Here is a 20,553-nt window from a genome sequence, read left to right as displayed (position 1 = left end):
AAATTCCTTAATCCGGGATTTCGGCAATCTTCAAAACTTATTTTGACTACCCTTTGTTAAAGAACTTTGAATCATCCAAAGACCAAAGACACAGCTAGGGCCTATCACAGCTAAGACCAAAGATCAAGTAGCTCTTTGGTTGGCTTGGAGAACTTCTCTGGTGTGTATGGCGATCTTCTTTGCTCCAGCAAGTACAAAATGGCCGGGGTGAGGTATATATATAGGCCACCAACACGGAGTAGCCATTTGTAGCCATTATGCACTTTTCTACGTAGGCATCGGTTTAACCAGTGCTATGCGTCGGTTCAACCGGTCACTAATGGCTTCAAATTAGCCCGTTGGCCTTCCTAACACGCTACCACACTAATTCAGTAGCCATTGGTTAAACCGATGCCTTTGTGTCGGTTTAACTGGTCTTCAAGTTTTCATCTCATCTTGACGTGTCATTACACCGATATCTTGCTTCGATGCACCGTTGGTTCAACCGGTGCTGAAGACTACGCTGCTGCACCCTTGACAGGCTCTCTGGACAATAGCACTGTGAATAGACTGATGCTTTATCTTGGCACCATCGGTTTAACCGGTGATTAAGAGTTTCTTCACTTCGTCAAGCATTGCACAGTACATTTCACCGATGATTGATTGCCAGTTTAACCTGTGCATGGTCATCGGTTTACCGGTGCTTATGATTTTTCTTGTTCTTGTCTAACTCGCCACGGCTGTCATTTGGACACCTCGAATATATCCTCTCTACTTTTTAACTATGGCTTCAACATCTCGATAGTGAATTGGACACATATGAGTTCATCCATGGAACCTAAAAATCCTACAAACTTGATCTCACAAATTTGTTAGTCTCATTGATTACGTTGTCACTCGATCACCAAAATCACAAGAAATAGCCTAATGGGCCATGCTTGTTGCAAACTTTGGATCATCCAAAGTCCAAAGACACAGCTAGGGCCTCTCACAATATCCACGTACGAAAAACTAAAACTAATGATGATTGCAAAGTTAGGCCATTAGAAATATTGATTGTACTAATTAATTAATATAGATCGAACATGTAAATATTTAAGTACATGTTTTGATACCAACACGAAGATTTCCAAACTAGTACGAGTTTTCGTCAAGACGTGGTTCATACAACCATAGCCACATGTTTTTCCTGGATCAATTTCAAAGAAACCCTAGCCACTCTCATCCTCCCTGGCTTTTCATAAAACCCAAAAGCCATTCCAATTGCCCATATCCTTTATTTTTCTCGAGTCTTTGCTGAAGGAGGATTAGCTTGGGCGGCCACCTTCCACACACATTGGTGGAAATTAATTCATTGTGTTCGGCTGGTGGTGAGGCTGGAGCTGGAGCTGGAGTGCTGTGAGAAAAAAACACTGTTACCTGCCTGGTGGCTGGAAGCTGGAGCTGGAGGGATGTGAGAGGGAAACACTGTAGAACTGGAGGCCTCACCACCAGCCGAACGCAGTGAATGAATGTAATCAGGTTGGCTAAATCTCCTTTTCTTTTCTTTTCTTTTTTCCTTTTTCTATGTGTGTGGTGAAAGCAGCCGTGAGGACGAGTAGGAGGAGGAGGTTGACGGCAAAGGCCAAAGGCGGTCGCTGTTGTCCATTAGAATCTCGTAGAGTCCTCGGGATCATGGCCTGCGACCTAGTTTTGGCAGCTTTGTGACATGCACACGCACGCTTGCTTGCTTCATAATTCAGTGACTTTTGTTTGGTTTATTTAATTTGTGGCTCAATTTAGTCCGCTCCTTAAAAACACTTTTGTTTGGTAAATGAAGAATTTTGTATGGATGGTAGCTCTCCTGGAGTTTTCGTTAAGAAAACGCTACACACCTGAGTTTTGGTCAAAATCTTGCTGGGAAATTAGTCTCTAGGTGCGGTATTTTTGGATCACTTCAAGAGACGGCGTACCTTTTGTCCTAAAGAAAGGAGAGAACGCATCCTTCCAGAATTATTATCCAAATTAACCGAACCTTTATTAGTTCAAAAGCATCATGCCGGTCATCCGTGGTTTTGTCATGAAATGCAAAGATTTTGACAAACGTACTAGCATCTTTACCAACTTCCCTTTGTTTTCTTGCCCACAAAATTTATTACATTTTAGTATCCTATACTACTATAGAATTTCAGTAGTTTATGTTGTTTGATTTCTTGCTAACTTTAGTTAAAATATTTTTTCCCTTTACCTTTGTCGATCAATTATTCATTTGTCAAGGAATAGGCCAATGGTTTGTTGCTTGTTGTCCACAGTTTTTGGTCCTAGGACAGGCTTGGCATCTATCTCTTTGTCCCGTAGTAAATGCTGATTCTCTTGCAAAAAAAAAAACATTTGAAAAAAATTACGCACCTTTAATTTTAGTCACATTTTTGCAATGAACATTACTATTCAGGTTGTTTTACGAGACGCTATATTTCTAAAATTGTCATGTTAAGCACAATCGTTTCTATAGAATCGTGCTAAACAAAAATGAGTTTATTCTGAAATGCTAAGTTTATATTATAATATCTTTGATTTACCAGCAGACTTATTATCGTGCCCACATAAATTTCGTGTAATAATATATAGCAGCATGTACTCCTTTCATCAAGTTACCCACATAAACATGATTCCAGATTAACTAATTTCCATATAATAGTCTTGCCAAATAATATTGCCCAAGTTACCTCCTTTCATCAAGTCAAAAAGTACCACCTATGCCAGCAATGGCAAAAGCAACCACACCATGTTTTTATATGTTGACTGCAGAGTCTTGCAGTGGAGTACAAAAGTGATAACTCCAGAAACCTAACTTGCACGGCTAAGCAAGTCTAGGATTCTAATTCAGTGGCCAAATAAGTTGAACCCAGTGGCACTCTTTCCTGTCAGCCCGCATGTTTATCATTCGGTCATCTCTAATTGGTGGATGGATTAACCCTCCTAATTAATAAGGAATCTCTATGATGCCAAGGCAACTAAAGAACTGCCCCAGGCACCTTAATGGCTAAGCTAAACTATATATATGCGACTTAACACGCCTAATATTATCCTAAGTAAGGAATCTCCACAGTAGTGGTTTCTGTACCCAGGGGCACTATTCTGCTCAGCCAGTCAACCCACATGCCTCTTGGTTCAACAATTTCTGATTTTGCCCATGCACATCATGCTCCATGCTTTGTTGTTCTACACATATTATTTCTCATAATTGTATTTTTATAAAAAAATGTTAACAATAGCCTACTGAACCAACCAAAAGCATAGGTTTAATGGAGTCCATCCAGTCAAAAAATATTCTTCTGATCCTGTTTCAGCAGTTGGTCAAGCAAAAGTCGTTCAAGTGGTCATCATTTATGAAGAATTTTCTCTTTTCTTGACCTGAAAGAGCCCCTAGCTTCCAGGATGAAGCTTGCACCGGAGGGCAAAGGATAAGCCTGTCTTCTTTTCAATTCCATCCACATACAATACAACAAGTGGCTCGATCATTAATCAAAACACGTACGGGACCAAACAACATGTTCAGTTTTGTTATAAAAAGATTCAGAAAAGAAAAAATATTAATGAAAATCTACCTAGCTGCAGTAAGTTCGGAAAATCAAGCAGCAGCTGGTAGTTAAGATTAATCAATCCAAATAATATAAGTTTGCAAACTATACACTTCCCTTGACAGCAGCCTCTCAACCTACATTTTTTTTAAAGATAAAGAGCCTCTCAACCTACATGATTCATCCGCCAGCTGGGAGAGCAAGTTTCATGCCGGATACAGTATGCACTTCGATAGTATATATGTTCCTCACTACTACAAAAAGATTTGTAGGAGCGGATAAAAAAGTATTTTTAGGGACCGATGGCTCACCCAACCCCTGCTTTTCGCAGCTAAAATAGTTGTTTGCAGGGGCGGGTACGCCATCCGCCCCTGAAAATGCATTTATAGGGGCGGGTGACCCACCCCTACAAACCTATTTCCAGAGGCGGGTAACACCACTGCCCGTCTCTAAAAATGGATTTGTAGGGGCAGGTGAGGCGGTCACCCGCCCCTACAAATAGAATAAAAAAATAAAAAAGCTGGCTTGCAGGCCGCTGCGTGCGGCAGCCGTGCACGCTGCTCGCGCACTGGTGGCCCGCAGGCCGCCGCCTGCGAGCCACTCGCCGCGCACCGGGCCGCCCGCTCGCCTGCTGCTGGATCTTGGCCCGCCGCGGCTGGATCTGGCCGCCCGAGCTGCGAGCTGCCCCCACCGGATCTGCGGGCGAGCGTGGCCGGCGGCGACAGAGCTCATGGTGACTGGCTGCAGGAGGCCCGCTGCGCTCGCCAGCCGCCGCGCCCGCTGCTCTGGCCGCCATGGAAAAGAGAGGATGAGATGGAGAAGAAAGAAGAGAGGATGTGCTGTTGCCTGCCTATAGAAATAATGGGGGAGAGAGAGGCAATGGAAAGAGAGAGCTATATACTGAGAAATAGAGAGAGGGTGGGCCCGGCGATCCGGGAGCATTTGATTGAGCCAATGGCGTGGCAGCTTTGCTCATCATGGGGATTCCTACCACCACACTTTCACCTCCATTTCTAGGAGCCGGTAGGAGGGTCACCCGCCCCTAAAATTGGATTTGTAGGGGCAGGTGAGAACTCCATCCGCATTACAAATAATTTTTCAATTTATTCTAAAAAATTGTTTAGTTCATTAAAAATAGCAAAGTACATCAAAAAAATATAAATTTTTTCATAAGCTTATTGAGACCTGTATAATTTAGGAAAACTACACAAAATCTAATTCGAGTGTCCATATTAGTTCAATATGTGGAAATTGCAATGAATAGCTCCCGCACTAACTTATCTCATACAAGTTTAGACTAACTTTATGTTTTTCAAACAATTAATTATTAGATACAATGAAATACATTTATCTTTTTTTTTCTAGTTTTGTAGGTTAGAATAGTCATATTGTATAAATTTTACAAATTTTCAAAATTATTTGCTATTTATTTTGAATTAAATAATTTTTCAGAATAAATTGAAAAAATATTTGTAGTGGCGGGTGACGCCATCACCCGCCCCTATAAATGCATTTCTAGGGGCGGATGGTACCACCACCCGCCCCTAAAAATATTTTTCTATTTTATCTAAAAATTTATTTAATTATTTATATATAGCAAAACAAATTAAAAAAGTGAAACTTCTACACTATGGTTATTGTGAACTATAGAAACATAAAAAATATGCCAAGTATATTTCAGTGTATATAAAAGTTAAGATTGTGGAAACTTTAAAGTATGACTTGAGTTATATTAGATACTATATAGTTATAGCTATTAGAGGACTTATAATATTTTTTTTGTACCATTAGATGACCTTAAATGAAAAAGTTGTCAACTTCAAAGTTTTAGACCTAGTAATTTTCTATAATTTTGGTATAAAATTTGACTTAATTCGAGATGATATCAAAAAGTTATGAATTTTTTTGTGTGGAACCATTTGTAGGGGCGGGCCATGCCATCACCCGCCCCTAAAATGGATTTGTAGGAACGGGTGAGGCTATAACCCGCCCCTACAAATGCTACCATTTTTAGGGGCTGTTTATGGCGTCACCCGCCCCTAAAAATGCTATTTTTAGGGACGGGTGAAGCCATGAACCGCCCCTAAAAATGGCGCTCGTGCCCCGCTCCTAAAAATGCTTTTCTAGGGGCGGGGCGGATGCTACAGTAACCCCGTTCTATTTGTGCAACGGGTGAAATTTTGGTCCGTAAAAATACTTTTCTAGGGGCGGGTCGGATGCTACATTAACCCCGTTCTATTTGTGCAACGGGTGAAATTTTGGTCCGTCCCTAAAAAAAATCGGGTCATTCCTACAAATCGTTTTTGTAGTAGTGCCTTCTTCTGATCTAGTTGTAGAAAATGGGAAGAGTCATCATACATCCTTACCATATTATTAAGCGAGTTTTAATTAACATTCTTAAACACATGTCACTTTCTGGCTACTGATGATGATCACCGTCACAGGATTCCTGGCTAGCTCTTTCTGCCACAGCGACCAACATCACGTGTCCAGTTCCTAAAGGACGCCGAAGGCACATACCCATACACAGTAACCACTGTAGAATCATGACGACCTCTCCCGTGAAAAGTGTGGCGCGCTGGGCTAGCTTCGAGAGAACGCCTGCAAGCTAGCTACGTGTGCGCACCCTGCAACCGCCAGCGGATCATGGCATCAGTTGGCATCGTCGCTCTCAACCTTTTGTTACCAAATCAAGGTGACATTATCACTCCCTGATTAACTACTCTACATAGAGTCTTCTGCTAGCTAGGCCGCCGGACACCTCATCGGCTAACCAGCTTCTATCAGCAGCAGCGGCGGCGGCTACATATATATAGTGACCGGCGACGAACCGTGCCCGCACACGTGAACGGCCCGCCGAGACTTCTATGTCTCGATGCGATCGCGATGGAAAACTTGATTATCTATTCTCCTTTTTTCTGATAATTAACTTATTTGGGTCGGGATGCCTCAATAAAAATTTTATAGCATTGAATTCTATGTTACATCATCCATTTTGCCGATACGGTGAGGAGAGAGAATGAGGAAGAGTTTCATAGGATGAGCGTTGAGTTAAGCCCCGTGAAAGTTAGTCAATACAGTTATATAGTTCTCAATCTTAATAATTGCGCTATAAAATTACGCACTGAGACTGGACTAATAAACACCCAAAGACGTTTGACGTTTGTAGGGCGACTCGGGCGGACGCACAGCCACCCGCCGCCAGCCGCCCCTTCCCTATCCCCCCTTGCTGCTGTGACATCCCGACCCAGGGCTTAATAGGATTAATAGGATACTCATACCAACAAGTTGCAACTTCTTTTCCGGAAGCCGATAACGAAACAACTCCGAGGTCAAGCGTGCTTGACTCGGAGAAATTAGTGACCGACCGGGAAGTTCTGGTGTTGGACAAAGTGCGCAGAAAAGACTGGTGTTGGTCTGTGAGAGTAGTCTATATCCTAAGTTAAGCTGCCAGATGTAAGCGGGCCCGGCCTCGGGGAGGCGGGACGTTACAGCTGCGCCGCCGCCGGAGCCGGCCGCCGGAAGTTCGCGCGGCCCGCGAGGAGGACGGTGGCGGGACAGCCATCTCCTCCCCTTCACCTAGCGGACGCGGCCGTAGGAGGTGCCATGGGAGGCTCGCCGGCCGGCCGGTGTCGGTGCAGGCGGCTCCGGCGAGGCCGGATCCGGGGCCTCCGGGGCCGGATTCGGTGGCCGCGGTGGTGCGCGTCGCCCTGCTGCGCGTGATGGAGCCCTGGGGTCGCCGAGTTGCGCGTGGTAGGGCCCTGGGGTCGCCGTCGCTACATCCCCACGATGTGGCACCCTCTCGGTGGCGGCGCCCGGCGAGTGAGGTCGGCGTGGTCTGCGCCCTCGGCGTGCAGAGGTCCTGTGCGGCGCTGGGGTCTGCGACGAGGGCGGGCGCCGGCGCGGGTGGCAGCCGGCGGCCGCTGAGCTCCAGATTTGACTGCCTGGCGCGCGGGACGGGCGCCGACGACACGGGCCCGGTGCTGGCCGAGCGCTGGCGTCATGGAGGAGGTGCGGACTCGGTGGTGGCCTCACGCAGGCGTCGGGGAGGCCGGTTCCGGTGTCCGCGGCTCTGGTTCTGTGGCCTCAGCCGGCACGGGGTGGCGTGGCCTTCCGGCGGTGACGACTTGAGCTTGGGTTGGCGTAGGCGGCGCCTGGCTGGCTTCGTTCTGGTGCGGCAAGATGCGATGGCACCACAGCGGCGCCGCCCTCGGTGCGCGTTCCGGGCTAGGCGCATGCTGTGCCTTGGGTCTGGATGCTCTGGGCGAAAGTCCTGGCTGCCAGTCATGCTGACGGCGATGACGGCAGCACCTTCGGGTGTTGTTCTCCCCGTTGGGGGCGTCATTTTTGAGCTCCACCCACCTTTGTTTGGGGTTATCTGGGCGAAAGCCCAGTCCAGTTCCTGGACGGACAACGGCGGCGCCATTGGCGTCGTGGCCTCCTTGGAGGTGTCGCTCCTTGAGGCCCAACACAGTCTGGAATTGGCGGCTGAGGGTGGTGATGGCGATGTGCAGGAGGATGAGCTTCAAGGGGGTTGCCAAGCTCACGTGACGGTGTCTCACTGTTTTGGCGACGTCCAGAGGTTGCTTCATGGTTGTTAGTTTGGCTGCAGGCAGCGGATCACGGCGGCTAGCGCGGCTTAGCGGCTGTCAGTTCGGTGTGGCCCAATGTCTGAAGGCGGCGCTTGTAGCAATGGCAACGTGGGACAACTTGGCTTGCAGCGGATTACGGCGGGTGGCTCAGCTATGCTGTAGTCACTCCGGCGTCGTTCATCGTCGAAAGATGGCGCAAACGACAACTTTGGTTTGCTGCCATGATGACGGAAGCTACGTGCGTGTGCAGTGCAACGAGTTGCTGTCGACCGATGGGGCGCAGTTCGGCAGTTTGATGGAGATCTGGGAAACAGGGCAACATTGTTCATCTTTCCGACGGCAATTCTATAGAAGGATCCGTGACATGGAGTACTGAGGCGGACGCGGCGAGGCCCCCGCGTACGGTGTCTTCAGCGTGGCGATGAGAGGTGGTGTCCAACGACGGGCGAGGCGAGGCCCCCGTGCGTTGTGTTTTCGCAATGGCGACTGCGAGGCAGCCAGCGAGAGGTCCAGATTCTGTGGTTCCACTCCGTCGGACGGTGGATTCCGTTGCAGCGGCACTATGGCGTCGGGTCCTGCATGGCGGTAGCCTGCTCGGTGTAGGGCTGTCTGTTTCTCTTGTTTTTCTATCGGTGTTGGATCGTGCCTTGGTGGCGACTTCACGTGTAGGAGAAGGTTGCTTGTCGCACCGGCTTGGCTTAGCTCGGCCATCATTGCCTATAAGAGTGGTCTTGACCGCGCTCCAATCCAACTGGTCAGGGCCTCTCGAGGTCGTTTCGAGTTTCTCCTCGCGTTGATGACCCAATCCAACCGGGTGAGGTGCGTTGTGGTCCCCGTGTTGACGTCCCAATCCAACCAGGCGATTTCTTCTTTTTTTCAGTTTCTTTTTGTTTTCCTAGCTATGGCCTCCCAGGACTGTAGACTTGTATTTTTTTCTCTGCTATATCATTGAAACTCGCACTATCTCGTGCGGTTCGTTCAAAAAAAAAAGACGTTTGACGTTTATGGTAGGCGCGAATCCAGTCCTGGGACTCAAATCCAGCGTGGTAAGGTAGGCGCAAACGAATCCAGTCCCGAGACTCAATCCGGGTGATGAGCGTGTATTCATCAACCAAGCCTTGTTGTCTCTTAGCATAGGGCTGGGGCTAGCTACATACTTAATTTTTAAGATAATTATATAGTATAGGACATGTCTGGTCAACCCATGATGGCTATTAAAAGCTAATTATTGTTTCCCGGTCGGATCTGACGTGGCTAGCTGGCGAGGAGATGAGCGATCCAGCTAGCTGGCGCCCCCGACAGTGGTTGAGCGGCTCGACAAGGACCCGGCCGGCCGAGCACTTTTTTGGCTGCAGCGGCGCGCGGCGGCAAAGATTAGTTCATGTAATGCTATGTAGTAGGACTGTAGGAGTATACTGTTATTTAACTTGGCGATGATCCAACAAAGCTTTATTTGACGCCTATCTACAGCAATGGTAGGCTCGAGAGCATAGTGACGACGTACTGCATGCCATCCGTTCCAACGGTGCGGGTGATGAGGTCATGTGCACGTCACCGTTCACGCGGAGGCTTAGCGTCAAAACGAAACACGCCCCGGCCCATTATTTTACGCAATCATTAAGGCCAACTTGTAGTAGGGAGAAAGCTACGCATGAGCTGCAAAATTATCAGGAAAATCTTGGTGGTGATGCATGATAGCATTAGCAGAAACGCTCCCTGATGACCCGCTCTCTAATTCTTTTCAAAGCAACCCATTAAAGATGAGATTTCCTTTGGTCTACGCCTGCTAATGGGGTTGAACCCACCCCAAATCCGCCCCTACCCATATTTCAAGAGCCCTAACTACCACCCGCCCCGACCCACCCCGTCGGCCCAATGCCCCAACCCGCCCCAACCCGAAGTCACGATGGAAGATGATATGCGACTTACGTGCCGATCTACTACCATAGCGCCCCAACCCGTCCCAACCCGTCTATGTCGTCAACCCAACCCGCCCCAACCCATTTCATAGTGTCACCCGTTTCCACCCATCCAATAGTACCCGTATTAAAACCCACCCAAAAAACCCATCAAGCTCCGCCCCATTAGCAGGAGTACTTTGGTCACACACAAGCACGTACAGTTTGATTAGCTGCAGGCACCTTGCTTAAATCGTTGTCTGACGTGGCCGGCCCCATTTGGATGAATATATATGGTGCGTGCGTGTGTGTGTGTGTGTGTGTGTGTGTGTGGTATCAAAATCCGAAGGGTTTGTGGTTTCTAGGTCAATGCAGTACATGATATCCGGAATCAAAAGCCAGCTCAAGTGGCGAATGGGCTATCAGGCTATCAGCCAGATAACATCATGGCCGGCATGAAATGGTATAAAATTAAACGTGGAGATAATTATTGTTAATTGCATTGTGGTTGGACCTGATGCGCACACAACACAGCTTTAACGATTATTAGCAGATAGATAGCAACAACTTTTATCTTTATCCTTAATGATTATTAGCAGTTTTTAAATAAAATATGCGTGATTCACATGTGCATAACCCACATGCCAACGGGAAGGTGAGTAAGAGGATTCTATTTATTCCATCTCAATTTTCCAGTGCTCATGCTTGCTTCTACGTACTAGAAGCACTACTACAAAAAGATTTTTAGAGGCGGGTAAAAACTAGTGTCGAGCTATGATTTTTTTGATAAAATATGCACACTTGTATCACCTCGATTCGAACCACCGACCTCAAGCCTCGCGCGTTCCTTTCTTACCACCAAACCACACATGCACTTGTGACTCACAAGATATGGTATTCTTTATGTTAATCCTGAAGTTGATTGTAGGGGCGGGTGACGCCACCACCCGCCCTACTAATATTTTTTTAACTTATTATGAAAAATCATTCAATTCATTAAAAATAGCAAAATACTTTTTAAAAATATGATTTTTTTACTAGAAACTTATTGCAACCTGTATAATTTAGAAAAATGCCAAAAATCTAATTTGAGTGTTCATATTAGTTCAAGGTGTAGAAACCACAATGAATTCCTATACTAACTTATCCCGTATATTAGTAGAGCTCCGCCTGCGGCGCGGCGTCAAGCTCCGCCTGCAGCGCGGCGTCAAGCTTTGCCTGCGGCGTGGCGTCGAGCTCCGCCGCGATGTCAGGCTCCGCCTACGGCGCGGTGTCGAGCTCCGCCGCGAGCCCGCGACGACGACACCTCCACCGTGCTGCTCAACGCGCGGAGCCTCCTCACCATCTTCTCACGCAGTGCTGGCCAACGAGCTCGCCTCGAGGCTGGGCAGGGACGCGGCGGCCTTCCGCGGCGGCGTCGACCTCCGGGAACGGGGCGACGCCATGGACCGCGGCGTCCGCGACCTGGAAGCGGAGAGGATGCGGCTGGAGGGTGTCCTGACGGCCAACCTCGCCCACCACGGCCACCTGCAGCTCGGCGTCAAGTTCGGCCGCGGCGTCGAGCTCCGCCGGTGGCGGTGTCAAGCAGGGCAGGAACGGAGTAGGTAGAGTCTAGATTTTAGAGAGGCTGTTGGTTGCCCATCCTTGAAAAAGCTAAATGACTAAGAAAATGGCTAGCTAAATATGCATTTGGTTAGTCTGATTTAACTAAATTGTTGGAGATGCTCTAATCCCACGCACTGCACGGTGCCTGTCACGGCCATGCATGAGGGGAAATCTCATCGATCCCGTCGCCTTGAATAATAAATGGACCGGCGGCGGCCAATGAATCTGCTGGCTAGGTAGGAAGGACGACAGTAACGTGCATCGGTGCATGAACCAAAAAAGAACACTATCTAGCAGATAAGGTATGTATACACATGCAGCACGACTACTTTTTGTTAACTCATTCGAGAAATCAACTAACTGTACAATTCTTTCAGTTGTAGACGTCCATACAAGAAATGACACTCTAATTAATCTCTCAAATATGTTTATCTATTAGGGAAAAATTCAGTTTACGCTCTCGAACTATCACAATATTGCATCAACTACAGAACTAGATAGCATAGACCATCCAACAGTTCAAATCAAACAAATTTGATTTCTTATTAGGTGGCTTCGAATGCGGTTTTCCATTTTGTGATAATTTAAATTATTTAAATTTAATCTAAAAATTCATAAACAATTTTTTAAATAAAAAAGATATGAAATGGGTATAATATTTTTCTAAAAATGTAAGCTTTCTATTGGTAGCAATATTTGTTAATTATTCTAAACTGATTTTCTTACGTTCATAATATTTAGTTGCTTGTAGTTATGTCTATTATTTTTAAATAACAAAGATTCAAATAGAGCAATAATAGATAGGTTACATTTTGGTACTAGTTTCATATTTTTTAATTTAAAATAAATTAGATTTAATTTTTTAGATCTAATTAATTTTTTAAGAAAAATATAAAACCACCTTCAAAACCATCCAAGCCAAATTTGCCCAATTTTGACAAGTGGATGGCATCTCTTATATAGTTTTATAGTTGAAGGTTGTAAATCGAATTTTTATGATAATTCGAAAGTGTAAATCAGACTTTTCCCTGTATATTACTAGAATTAATAAAAGGTGCATGCGTGTTTGTAAGTATATTCGTCTATTGTTTTTTCTATTTCTATATTTCTATATACTATACAAATTGAAATAATTGAAATCTTTTCTCATCTCTCTCATAGAGATCCCACTTGTCAGATCTAGATGTTTGATGAAATGAGGTGGTGACCCATTTTTTGATAGAAGAAAAATGATTCCACCGAAATAATTTCCTATACCCACTTCTTGTACCCACGTACTACTTTTTCTTTGGCGTGCATTTTACTTTTCTTTGCACATGCATTCACTCATAATTCACATCATTATTTGTTTTAAAAGGATTTTGAAAGAAAAAGAAAGATGTGCATTATATTATTTTCTGAAGTAAAATAAATGACGTTGCTTGATGGAAGGAAAATTAAGGTACATACATTTTCACTAGTCTTTATAAAAGTATAGAAAAATATTTGTGTTTGGGACCGTCATCTGACGTGCCTCCCCAGCCGCCCTACTTGCCTTATCTATCGTCTTTGGTTACCAGGCCATGTGCAGGGATGGAAATGGAATCAGCCTCCGCATCCGTATCGGTACGCGCCGGGAATAATCCCCTCCAATTTGCTGGAAGGTAATGATATTAGCATATCTGTTGCCTTCTTTGTTCGTGAGAGCGACGGCGACGAGACGAGAGGATAAGCACGCGTGCGTGCGCGCAAAGTGTCCGTGCAGATCACCACGTAGTGCTAGTAGTGCGCCTAATTTTTTTTCATATATATATATATATATATATATATATATATATATATATATATATATATATGTATGTATGTATGTATGTACTCCTACGTATGTCGTTTTGTGCAGTGGGTGAGAGTGGGATCTGTTTGAATGTACTGAAATTGAGTATTAACCTTTAGCATCTATTAGTACTCGTACTCTCTGGTTAAAGTTTTTAATCTTAGCTAAAGTTTAGCCAAACATATTTTTAAAACTCCATTTTGGATTGACTAATGACTGGTGCTAAACTTTATTAGTATTTTTGAGCATTTTTTTTGCGGGTAATTTTTGAGCATTAGTATTTGGATTCAAACATCCCTAGCATGCGTACGTGCAGCTGCCACTCTTATGCTCGATCCGGTGCTTCTGCAGCCGCAGGTGCAGGTAAGTTGGCAGTATTAGCGCGGAAAGATTCTCTTCGAGTATCCGATTCTAACGCTGCCAGCCGGTAGGCCATCATCATATCTGATCATGCTGGCTCTTCTTCTGCAGGGTAGTGGATCGATCCGACCCAGCCCCCAGCTTTCCATACGTGGACGCCTATCCGATCCATACACGCATTCCAGCTAGCTAGCTTTTCACAAATATCTTCCCGGCCGTGCTTAATTTACTTTAACTTTCTGTGATGCATCCACACTGACAGTGCTGATGAGGTGAAGTGGAAATGACTTGTTGGGCGTAAAGGGGTCGCGGAGAGATCTGCCTGCTGGTTTATTATTATTTTTAAATAAAGGCCACATTATATAAAAAGAAGAAGCATTCGTACATAACGTGCCGAAGCGAACACAACCACCACACAAACAACGCACGCAAACAACACACACAACAAAACAATACACCGCCACAACCTGGGAGAGGAGTCAAAAGTAAGCCATCGCAAACCGCGCCGTCGTCACCAACGCTGTGCCACGCCAAAAATCACAACCCGCTGCAAGCTCAAGAGGCCACCTGAACTCCTCCACCATGGGCTATCACCATCAAGCCGCACACACACGATCGTCGATCCCTCTGCTCTGGCATTGCTTCGGCAGAACACTCCTGTCGCAGCACCAATGAAACCACCGATCCTGGCCACTCTGCGTGGGGGCCTCGCCTCACCCACCACCTCACACTCCTCTGCCAAGGACTCAGATACTTGAGACTGCTCTGAGAGCAACACCTCCGCCCAGCCGTCACCGAGATCACCACTGCACCAAGCGCGCCAACTTGAGGCTACACACCCATGGGCCCTCTGCACCTCCCTGCTAACACGGGCCAAGCGTACCACCACAGTCGCAACGCACAAGGCAACACCACCAGCTGACCACCACCACTGCCACAGATCGAGACGGGTCTCCAGATGCGGCGCCTCTAAGAAGGGCACGATGCCAATGGCGCCATCGTCGCACATCCACAGCGGACCGGGTTTTCACCCTGGGATCCCCGTGCTGCAAGGACATGGTAACCCTCAATGGTGCCCCCAGCGGGAAAAGCGACGCCCCGAGGGCGCCGCCACCATTAGGGTTGGAAACGAAAATAAAAATTTTCGATTACCGGGAATCGTTTTCGAGATTTTACCGAAATTCTGGTGTAAACGAAAATGAAAACAGCTACCGAAAATACGAAAACGAAAGTGGTATTTTTATCCGAAACTGACCGTTTTCGAAAATTACCATATTTATCCGGTAATTTACCGCCGGTATTACCGTATTTGAAATCCAGTCCAACACATGCTTTTCCCGGCCCAATAGCTCGCGGAGGTTCAGCTGTAGGCATAGGCAGCCTGCGGCCCTGCACTAGTACTATTCTTAATGGCATGCTAGTCTATATTTAAGTCTCTATTTGAATTTGGTTAATGATTATTTATGACTATGTCACTTGTGCTGTGTGCAACTTTGTGCCATGCCATCGTGTATGCTACTATGTGTCAGTTATCACGGATTGGTTCGATATTTGGATTAATATCTTAATCGAATCTTTACTACTTGCATATGAGATGTGTCAAGTCATATAATTAATATTATGCTCTATTGTTTGATATGTTTTTCGTTTTTAAATATCGTTTTGATGGGTTTCGACCGTTATCGATGTGTTCTCGGCCGTATATTTCCGTTTTCGAAATTACCGGAATACCGGCATCATTTTCGTTTCCGAAAATACCGTACCGCTTTCGTTTCCGATAAAAAAATGTGAAAGTGAAAATGGTGGAGTCTTTCGCCGATTGTTTCTGTAGTAGTGAAGTAAGATCACTTTACTATTTTCTTAATCTATCCTAAAATTTCTAAAGCGGCTAATAAATAGTAGTTTTTAATTATTTCAGATACCCCACAAATACATACATATAAAGGAATAAGTTTAGTTTTGGCCATCTAACTATCGCCGTAGTTTATCTTTAACTATCGAATTGCCCACCAGGAATTTTTGGTCACCTAACTATAAAACCGTTCATATTTAGCAATTGGATGGTTTTGGGGCGGTTTTGCTATTGTGAACACCATATGAAGGTGGTTCTCACCTTCCAACCCTCCACTCTCCTCTCTCCTCTCTCTTTCTCGTCTCCTCTCCCTCCCTCTCTTCTCTCCTATCCCTCTCCTCTCACCCTGTGCTGACCGCCTCCCTCCCCCGCGCCTCTCCAACTCGCTCGGTCGGCCGTGCTAGCTCGCGGCGGAGCTCCAGCTCGCCCGGCCGACCACGCTGTCCCATGAAAGAGCTTCTCTATCATCGACGCCGCCACTAGCAAGTAACTTCACAATGCAGTCCTTCTTCGCGTACCCACTAGGGCTCAAGGCCGGCACGACTGTGCCTTAGGAGAAGGAAGGGGATGACACAGGTGCCGCCTTGATGCCCATGGAGACCACGCCGCAAACTTGCTCTGCTTCCTGGCGTCCCACGCCAACGGCGAGAGGTGTTGTAGGAGAGAGGTGCTCCCGATGCGGCGGGATCTCGCAGCTAGCACCCATGGCCCGACGTGATTCAGCCCAATTTGCGAGGACGCTGGATCTCAATGCTTCCTTGGCGGGGAAACTTGCAGGTAGCGTTGACGACCAAAATTAGCATGACTGGGCGTATACGTACCAGTCTGACCGGTATGCATACACCAGTCAGACCGGCTGTGTCAAAATGTAAATTTGACTTCACCGTTGTGTAGATCTCATCGATGCATATATAGAATGTCCGATTTGGAGTTCGGATGAGAGAGTTATGACCTCAGTAAGACTGGACTAGACCCGGACCGGTCAGATATTGGCTAGGGTGGTCAGACCGGTTTAGATAGCCCAGACCGAGTTATGAGTTGTATTTTGACATGAAATTAATTAGGGTTTGATAGTCAAAATCAAAGAAAGATGATAGTTGGATGTCAATATGTTAGTTGTATTGGGATCTAAGATTTTATTGAGAAACTGTAAAAGTATCTCCTCCAATAACTTATGAAAGTGGTATTAGTATATCCTAATAATACATTATTGGAGTACTGTTGGAGATACTCTCCATAGTTCCATAAAAAGTGCAACTCTAGCACTTTAAAAAACTCTCACAAAAAAATGCAATTGTAGGCATTTTGGATCTTGCAAAAACCGTCCTAAAATTGCATACGCGCGGGCATGTGGACAACCACCGCCTGCGGCCTGCATCCAACGACCTCGAACCATACCGTCCGCTCATGTGACCGGCAGAGATCAGCAGATAGATCGCATCGCTCAGTTACAGTTAGGCTGGTCTATCTGCTACCTCTACTCTAACCATCATGAAGTCACCATCATCGGATCCCACTAGAACGACCAGCTCTTCCCGGACACATATATCTGGACCGACCTCTGCCGATGATGTCGCCGTCGTCTCCCAAACCAATCACGGAACAGCACGGTGCCTGTCGATACGATCGCCGGCAGGCAGGGGGGATCGTCGTCGGACGGCGCTAGATTGCTTCTCGGACCGGAACTGACTGACCAGCACACAACGGCTTCGACGACGATCCCTATCCAGAGAGTCTGTGCATGTCTGCTCAGCAAATATCCCACCCTCTCGTGCTTGACCTTTTCTGGCTCTTGCTTCCACACTGACAGTGCTACACATACAGCGACCGTTTCATGACCTCATCATTCAGATTGCAGACCATCATGACTTCATGAGATCACTTAGCTTGCTTGCTTGTTTGTTCATGTCGATCGACATGATAAAGGGTTCGGATCGACAGTACAGTCTAGACTGTACATGGCGGAATAATCTTATCATTCAGTTAGATACTTAGATATACAGACTTTCTGTTTGTTAGAAATAATAATTAAGAAATACTAGACCTTGCTTTGTTTGCGTGCAAGCTAAGTCAGCTAGAGCATGTAGCTCGTGGAGCTAGGCTGGGAGAGTCGTCATCATGTTCGTTCCTGGACCAAACGCAAGGCACACATGCTCAACGTGTACACATCACTCTGATGCGCACCGTGGCACGTACCCACCTGTACACTGAGAAAAGGACACGACGACGATGCCGCAGCCGGAAGCGTCCACGTAGGCGCGTATAAGCCACGCGCTGCTTGGATGGCGCTGACAAGACAGAGCGGTCTAAAGCTAGTATATCTGCTTGCTGGTGTACATGTTTTGGATAAGGATAAGGCCAGCGCGGCGGGGGCGTGAATGCCATGTGGCACACAAGACTAGCTACCAACACCGCCGTCGATCGAGCCACACACACACGGGGCGAGAAAGGGAAAGGGGCGAGGAGGCATGCAGGATTCTTCCTCCTCCTGATCTGGTTGGGCTGCTGATCTATCGGTGCAGCGAGAGCTGGGGGTTACACGTACGTGCAGGAACCGCGGTCGGACAAGGTGATGATCTATCTATTTCTTCCCTCACCTCACCTCGTGGTTCACGGCGAGGCGAGGCAGCGGGCGCACGCGCACACATGCACTCGCCCACACACCCACACCGCTCGATCGTTGTCGCGGACCTGGCCCCCGGCTCGCTCGTGCCGGCGATCCCAGCGCAGGAACCCGGCCGCAACGTGTGCGAGAGGATGGGAGCGAGACCCGGTCGCTAGCAAGCTCCCCGCCCCCGGTCCAGTCAAGTTACTTTTCAATTTTTTTTTGTGATTCAATCAAGTTACTTTTATGAAACAACTATAATATTACTAACTGTAGCTCTCTCTACACTGTCTTTCCAGAAAAAAAGAAGAAAAGAAACCCCTATTCCGAAGATGGATTCGTGCCTGAATCTTATCTCTGATCGGTCGAATCGGCCGTAGCTTTCGGATGATCGTGGCGGCGACCGTGAGGTTGAGACGAGAACATGCATGCAACAAGGTCGTCGCCCGTGGCGGCGCTGCCCTGAACCGTGAGTGTGCACTGCTACGTTTATTTCCTCTGCCGAAACTACACGTGCTGACGGGACACGCGCACGATGTACGCACACAGTATGAAAAAAACTAGACTTGCGGGGGGCAAGCTGCCCCCGCGGCATTACATTTAAGAAGAACATCTTCTCACACAGAATCCCGGTCTCGTCCTGACACTAGGAGGTGTTACCCGTGAGACTACCTACCTGGGCCATACACGGTCCTCAGGACGACCACTGGGAGGCGTTACCCGTGAGACTACCTACCTGGGCCATACACGGTCCTCAGGCCGACCTGGGCCACTTCTTTACCAGTGCTTTGGCACACAGGACCGGCGAAGGGCGAGAGGATTTTTTAACCCCAGTCCGAAATTCGCTCCCACGGGGAGTTAAACCCAGGACCTGAGGAGGTGCTACTGAGCCCCCTAAACAACTCAGATAGGAGGCTGTTCGCATGTACGCACACAGTATGTTGCGATGCAAATCATAAATACTTTAAATTATTGGACAGATCCGATAAAATAATAAAATGAACTAGAATATTATATACCCAACGTATAATCAATTAATTGTGAGGAAAAGTAAACTAAAGTGGCATGCATAGTTACATAATTAATAAGCTGCTCACCAAAGAAAATATATCATCAGCTTCCGTGGACGTCTCCCTAGCTTTGACAAGTACCTTCGCGTGCTCGACTTATTACACACTTTGCGGGCTGCTGCCACTCTGACAGTGCTAGTTTAGCTAATCAATTATTATCACGTGGATTGGGAATTTGGGACTATGAGAGGTCCTTGTCTGTTGATCGCAACAAGACTAGCAACAGCACCGAGATTCCGAGAAAGTCTAAAAGGTGAAATGGACACGGATGTATGCACCGAGATTGCGAAGGATTTGGGATTTCGGGTAGGGCAAAAAAAGGAAGGGAAAACAAAAACCAGATGCGTCTGCCGGGAGTCGAACCCGGGTCTATTGCTTGGAAGGCAATTATCCTAACCGTTGGACTACAGACGCTTTTGTTGCAGGTTTGACTAATAACTTAATAACAACAAGGTACCGTGCCCTCTGGCACACTTTCTTCATTTACAGCGACCGTGTTTATTTAGGCATGACTCAACTATGATCCTCTACGGCAAGTTGCAGGCTCCTTGTGGCTCTCACTACGATAGTGCTACCAAGTACAACGAATATGACTCCTGCTAGTTTTTGAGACTATCAATATGACCCTCATAGTCTTTAGCATCACTTTTTTGGGGTGGGGAGGGCAACAATTTATCTTCACACAAATAAGATAGTCAAAGATGTGATTCTAGTAGTGTTCCGTTGGCGTCTAGGTAGAGTCGATCTGGTCGCAAACAAGACGGCACAAAAGAAAAATAAAGAAAGTAAAAGCCATGACAAAGAAAGTCATAAATAAAGGGGGTGGGGGTGGCAAGATCAGGGGATAAGAAACAAAAACAAAGACCAATTCATGAAGTTCATCCCAAGAATACTTCCAGAGTAATGCGCAAAGTTCTCGGAGCCAAATGTGATCCCAAGTCCCATAATATATGCCAAGCTACAGTTCTATCTAGCTTGCTGAAATTTGTTTATGCCTCAAACGAATTTGATATTAATTGCTTGTATACCAATTTAAGTGGCAATACTGTGGTGGAGCAACACACGTTCAAATTTAGCTCAGTGCCATTGGATGTGAGCTTTGGGCTTGTATTGTGTTTCGCAAAAGGAAAGGCTCAAAACGGTATTTTAATTGTAGTCGTCAACCAAAAAAATCACGGGCTGGACTCCCATTTCCCTTTTGTGACACAACCAAAAAGTT

The 20,553-nt window shown here is 46.5% G+C and overlaps 1 non-coding gene across 1 annotated transcript; it reads right to left on the bottom strand.

Annotated features, from left to right (window-relative positions):
- Positions 1-19,676: 19,676 nt before the first annotated feature.
- On the bottom strand, positions 19,677-19,748 carry TRNAG-UCC. The gene has a single exon. It is a non-coding gene; the product is annotated as a tRNA-Gly (tRNA).
- Between the last annotated feature and the right edge of the window lie 805 nt (positions 19,749-20,553).

Source organism: Panicum virgatum, chromosome 7N (assembly GCF_016808335.1).
Source record: "Panicum virgatum strain AP13 chromosome 7N, P.virgatum_v5, whole genome shotgun sequence".
In the NCBI taxonomy this organism is placed as follows: domain Eukaryota; kingdom Viridiplantae; phylum Streptophyta; class Magnoliopsida; order Poales; family Poaceae; genus Panicum; species Panicum virgatum.
The sequence above is the reverse complement of the archived record's forward strand: the minus strand, read 5'-3'. Positions and strand labels throughout refer to the sequence as shown.